Here is a 6,523-nt window from a genome sequence, read left to right on the forward strand (position 1 = left end):
CTCCTGGGCACCACAGTCCGCTTCTCCTGTGCTGGTTTGTATTACATCATCGCATTGTTACCTCTGCAGGATTCATGCTGGGATTTGGGGATTTTTCCGCTACCATCATGGGGGTAGCTTGGTGTTTTTTCACCGTCTAGGGATTTTGTATCATCTATTATGCCCTGTATATGTTCCCAGATACCCCATGAGCCGTTAGGAAGGAGTATAGGACTTTATATTATGTATTTCATGGTCCTACTTTAGGCTGACTGTATATTGATATGTGCCCTAGGTTGTACGCAGTGGCGTAGTGTTTTTAAATTGTTTTTATATATGTGCCAATAAAGTGTTTTTGTTACATGTTCATTGGGTGGTGTGCATACTATAGTAGTGTTTTTTCTCTGTTTTTTCAAAAGTACAACTTGTCACACAAAAAACAAGCCCTCACATGGCCATATTGACAGAAAAATAAAAAGTTATGACTCTGGGAAGGAGGGGAGCGAAAAACGAAAACGCAAAAATGGAAAAGGGCAAGGTCTTGATGGGGTTAAGCTCTGCTACAGCCAGATGCTGACTGCCATTCCAAGATACTCTTCCAAGACACTGTCCAGACATATGGCTCTTTTAATCTAAGGTGCTTGTTTGCCAACTCAGCTTTGCTATTCCTGAGTACTGCCCGCACACTTAATTATCAGGAAAATCTTACTAGAACAGCTAAACTAGGGTTCCGGAGGATATTGTGTGCTGTGTACTTTATGTAATTTGGATATTAATACTGTGAGTTGACATTAATGCTGTGAGTTGGGCTTTAATGCTGTGAAGTAAACACATTAAAGAGACTTTTGTTTGGAACTTTGCTGGGTCGCTGCCTCATCACTGCAGAGTTTGCTACTGATACATTACATATGGTGGAAAGAATGCAAGCAGTGTGACCTAATGCATTGTAACAACCCTGCCGGCATCACTGCATGGCCTTCCATTCCCCACCTGCCTGTTACATCTACTCACTCACCCAGTGCCATGCTGTGAGATCTGTCTGCTGCTGGTTCCATGCCATGTGCTTCATGGCGGCCTGCTCTGTGTACACTTCCTGGCTGTGTGCATAGGGGGGCGGCGCCAGCCACTCCGGATTCTTATTGAGACTGTGTGCACCTCCCTAAGGTGCTTCTGGCCAATAGCCTTGAGGCCTCTGATACTTAAGGCATCCTCACCCATTGGAGGATGCCTGAGCAAACTATTCCCCTCAGTTAGCATTTGCTACTGAGCTGCCAGGTCGTGTGTTTCCTGTCTCAGAGGGCTGCACTATTGCAGGCCTTCATCTGTGTTCTGTTTGTGTATCCGTGTCCATTCCTGTCTGTACTCTGGTCTATGTCCGTCCCTGCTCCTTCTTTGTGATTAGTCATTTCCCACTCAGCTGTGTGTACCTCTGCCTTATCTTTCTGCTCTGTTCGCCACTGTCTGTGGCTCTGCTTCTCTCTGCTCAGTTCTACCACAACCTGTGGCTCTGTGTCTCTCAGCTTTTCTCTCAGCTCTGCTTTCTGACCTTGCTCCGCTCTCTGTGGCTTTGCTCTACGGCTCCGCTCCTTGCGGTTCCACCTGGCACCGCTCCTTGCGGTTCTACGTCTTTAGCTCTTGGCTCCGCCTCCAGCGTCTTCGCTCTTGGCTCCGCCTTCAGCGTCTTCGCTCTTGGCTCCGCCTCCAGCGTCTCCGCTCTTGGCTCCGCCTCCAGCATCTCCGCTCTTGGCTCCGCCTCCAGCGTCTCCGCTCTTGGCTCCGCCTCCAGCGTCTCCGCTCTTGCTCTTGGCTCCGCCTCCAGCGTCCCCACTCTTGGCTCCGCCTCCAGCATCCCCGCTCTTGGCTCCGCCTCCAGCGTCCCCGCTCTTGGCTCTGCCTCCAGCGTCCCCGCTCTTGGCTCCGCCTCCAACATCCCCGCTCTTGGCTCCGCCTCCAGCATCTCCGCTCTTGGCTCCACCTCCTGCGGCTCTGTCCTTGGCTCTGCCTTCTCCTTCTCTACTCTCTGCTCTGCCTTCTCCTTCTCTACTCTGCCTTCTCCTTCTCTGCTCATAGCTCTGCCTTCTCCTTCTCTTCTCTTAGCTCCGCCTTCTACTCGTACTCAGCCTCCTGCGATTCAGCTTTGCTTCCACTCTTGCTCTATCTTTATTCTGCAACTTTCCATACAGGTCTCTACCTGTTCCTTTATATTCTCCAGTCTGAACAGGTTCTTACCTGTTTCCACACATCCATCTGAATCCCAGTTCCTACCAGAGTATCAGTCCTGTCTGCCAGTGCCAGCCGTGTCTGCCTGAGTGCCAGCCGCGCCCGTCTGCCTGCCTGTATCTCCGTCAAGCCAGTCCGCCCGTCAGGGCCTCTGCCATACCCGTTTGTCAGCCAGTGTCACAGGCGTGCCTGCCTGCCCGTGTCTTGTCCCCGGTGGGATCAGCATCCACAGTCCGACTCCACCCTGGAGTGGTACCTGGTAGCTTCCTATTGCACAAGTCTGACCTCACCATCAGAGGCTCCAGCGAACACCTAGGAAGCTACTTAGTTACGCCCCTTCCAGGGAAGTTCGGTCTGTGGTGCAGTGGGGCCACACCCCCAGGCGCCCGCGCCAACCAGTCTCGGTGCGAGCGTTACAGATTGCTCAGGCCATGGTCCCCGCTGAGTCCCATGAGCCGTTGCTCTCGGAGCAAAATGAACTCTCTTCTAGCCTGTATTGGCCCCCGGAAGGTTTTTATACTCAGTTGAAAGATCTGCCTACACCTACTCCTGGTGGTCCCCTCATAATCTCTAGAGAGTTGTATGATTACATTGCCAGTAGAGAAAAACTCCTTCCGCCTAGATAATATGGGGATCCAGAGGAGTGCATGGAGTTCCTGGAGCGTAGTCTGATGTATATCGAAGCTAATCCTTCCGAATTTTCTTCTGATGAGTTCAAGGTAGGATTTATCTTGTCCTACCTAGCAGGAGATGCATTGAATTGGATGAACCCTCTCTGGGAAGCAAGGGATCCAATCCTCTCAGACCTTGGGGCTTTCCTGGAAGCCTTTGTTAAAGCCTTCAAAGCGCCTAAACATGCTCCTCCTGCAAAGTCTTCCCTCACCAGATCCCAGAGGCGGTCTAGACGAGCGAATCCCCCAAAGAAATCGTCACGTCAGACAAAGTCCGTCCAAGACCCACCTGTTCCTCTACCTGTCCCAGCAGCTACCCAAGCAAAACCCCAGAAGGCTGATAAAAGTGGGCTGGCAAAGCAGCAGCCCAAATCCAGCCGCAAGAAGGGAACGCGGTATCGCTGCGGTTGCAATGAACATCCAGACGGTCTCTGCCCTGTAGATCTAAAACTCCAAAACCCTGGGCCAGCAGGAGAGGCTGCCCTAGGTGAGAGTACCTCCTCTCCATTAAAATCAAAGACGGTGTCTCTGTTTTCCAGGAGCTTTGGTGTGGTAAAGTCGCCAACCATTCGGAGTCGGTGTGTGGTCTCTGTCATACAGCTCCAGAACCCGGTAAGGGCGTTGTCTGAAGTTGGTCAATCCCTACTCAAGAGCAGTCTAGTCCTGCAAGGACAACTACAGCTCCAAGTTGGAGCCTTATACACAAAGAAGTTTATCTACTGTATGCTGTCTGTTATGCCCATGGGTCATTCTGAGCCTGGGACTCTACCACCCGCTCTGGTCAAGAGTTCCTGCAAAATACTTTGTTTGAATTTACCCAGTCATGAGAGGTGTCTGGTTCCCATGCATCAAGGACAGTCAACTGTGTTGTCTTCTTCTTCAGTTGGTCTGCTAGTCGTCGAGTCAAGGTGTGTTGATGTCACCCAAGATGAGGAAGCGGTGAATATTTCTCCACACGTCTCTTGTGACTATACCAGTAACCTGTTAGTCATCGAGTCAAGGTGTGTTGATGTCACCCAAGATGGGGAAGCGGTGATTATCTCTCCACAAGTCTCCAGTGACTATACCAGGAACCCGTTAGTCATCGAGTCAAGGAGTGCTGATGTTTCCAAAGATGGGAAAGCGGTGACAATCTCTCCTCACTACTCTAATGACTATACCTGTAACCTGTTCGTGGAAATACCTCCGCCTCTTGGACGATTTTTCTGGATAATCGGCAGAGAATGGTTCCTATGTGGGTGCCTTCATTGTCCATATGGCCGGTTGGTGAAGATTCCAAAACAGAAGTTTTCTCCTCTCAGTTTTTTCCTGATCCAGTGGAGTTATTATTCTCCACCCTCTGCTCCAGTGATTTTTCCTGCGTTCAGTACTCTGGAACATTTCAGCTACCTGAAAGTTCGTCTCTGGATATCGGGCAGAAGGTGTATCCTCTGAGTGTTCCTTCGGCTTCAATGTGGCCGGCTGGTGAAGATTTCAAGACATCTCTGCTACCTGAAAATTTGTCTCTGGATATCAGGCAGAAGATGTATCCTGTGAGTGTTCCTTCGGCTTCTAAGTGGCTGGCTGGTGAAGATATCAAACCAGTAGCATCCAAGTCCCTGCTTCTTGTCTACCCAGAGGAAATGGTCCAGTCCATTGAGGAGGCTAACCCTATTGGGTACAAAGAGACTTTGCTATCTGAGATTTCTGATGAAGCTAACCCTGTTGGGCACAAAGAAACTTTGTCTTCTGAGATTCCTGGTGACCCGTTTGCCTGATCCTACTTTGAAGATGTTATGACTTGGACTGTGAGTGGTTTCTTTCTTCTTCTATGGATCATTTTAGCGGGTTTGAAGAAGAGGGCATTTAAAGGAGGGGGTACTGTAACAACCCTGCCGACATCACTGCATGGCCTTCCATTCCCCACCTGCCTGTTACATCTACTCACTCACCCAGTGCCATGCTGTGAGATCTGTCTGCTGCTGGTTCCATGCCATGTGCTTCATGGCGGCCTGCTCTGTGTACACTTCCTGGCTGTGTGCATAGGGGGGCGGCGCCAGCCACTCCGGATTCTTATTGAGACTGTGTGCACCTCCCTAAGGTGCTTCTGGCCAATAGCCTTAAGGCATCCTCACCCATTGGAGGATGCCTGAGCAAACTATTCCCCTCAGTTAGCATTTGCTACTGAGCTGCCAGGACGTGTGTTTCCTGTCTCAGAGGGCTGCACTATTGCAGGCCTTCATCTGTGTTCTGTTTGTGTATCCGTGTCCGTTCCTGTCTGTATTCTGGTCTATGTCCATCCCTGCTCCTTCTTTGTCATTAGTCATTTCCCACTCAGCTGTGTGTACCTCTGCCTTATCTTTCTGCTCTGTTCGCCACTGTCTGTGGCTCTGCTTCTCTCTGCTCAGTTCTACCACAACCTGTGGCTCTGTGTCTCTCAGCTTTTCTCTCAGCTCTGCTCTCTGACCTTGTTCCGCTCTCTGTGGCTTTGCTCTACGGCTCCGCTCCTTGTGGTTCCACCTGGCACCGCTCCTTGCGGTTCTACGTCTTTAGCTCTTGGCTCCGCCTCCAGCATCTTCACTCTTGGCTCCGCCTTCAGCGTCTTTGCTCTTGGCTCCGCCTCCAGCGTCTCCGCTCTTGGCTCCGCCTCCAGCATCTCCGCTCTTGGCTCCGCCTCCAGCGTCTCCGCTCTTGGCTCCGCCTCCAGCGTCTCCGCTCTTGGCTCCGCCTCCAGCGTCCCCGCTCTTGGCTCCGCCTCCAGCGTCCCCGCTCTTGGCTCCGCCTCCAGTGTCTCCGCTCTTGGCTCCGTCTCCAGCATCCCTGCTCTTGGCTCCGCCTCCAGGATCCCCGCTCTTGGCTCCGCCTCCAGCGTCTCCGCTCTTGGCTCCGCCTCCTGCGGCTCTGTCCTTGGCTTTGCCTTCTCCTTCTCTACTCTCTGCTCTGCCTTCTCCTTCTCTACTCTGCCTTCTCCTTCTCTGCTCATAGCTCTGCCTTCTCCTTCTCTTCTCTTAGCTCCGCCTTCTACTCGTACTCAGCCTCCTGCGATTCAGCTTTGCTTCCACTCTTGCTCTATCTTTATTCTGCAACTTTCCATACAGGTCTCTACCTGTTCCTTTATATTCTCCAGTCTGAACAGGTTCTTACCTGTTTCCACACATCCATCTGAATCCCAGTTCCTACCAGAGTATCAGGCCTGTTTGCCAGTGCCAGCCGTGTCTGCCTGAGTGCCAGCCGCGCCCATCTGCCTGCCTGTATCTCCGTCAAGCCAGTCCGCCCGTCAGGGCCTCTGCCATACCCGTCTGTCAGCCAGTGTCACAGCCGTGCCTGCCTGCCCGTGTCTTGTCCCTGGTGGGTTCAGCATCCACAGTCCGACTCCACCCTGGAGTGGTACCTGGTAGCTTCCTATTGCACAAGTCTGACCTCACCATCAGAGGCTCCAGCGAACACCTAGGAAGCTACTTAGTTACGCCCCTTCCAGGGAAGTTCGGTCTGTGGTCCAGTGGGGCCACACCCCCAGGCACCCGTGCCAACCAGTCTCGGTGCGAGCGTTACATGCATACCCCAAAGTGTGCTGTATGTCAGTGATTAAGCCTGCAACGTTACAGTTCAAGCCTTCTGACAAAATGGAGGAGCTTTTGAAGCAGTTGATCGTCGGTCAGCAACTGCAGCAGAAG

This window comes from Ranitomeya imitator, chromosome 1 (assembly GCF_032444005.1).
Source record: "Ranitomeya imitator isolate aRanImi1 chromosome 1, aRanImi1.pri, whole genome shotgun sequence".
NCBI classification, from domain to species: domain Eukaryota; kingdom Metazoa; phylum Chordata; class Amphibia; order Anura; family Dendrobatidae; genus Ranitomeya; species Ranitomeya imitator.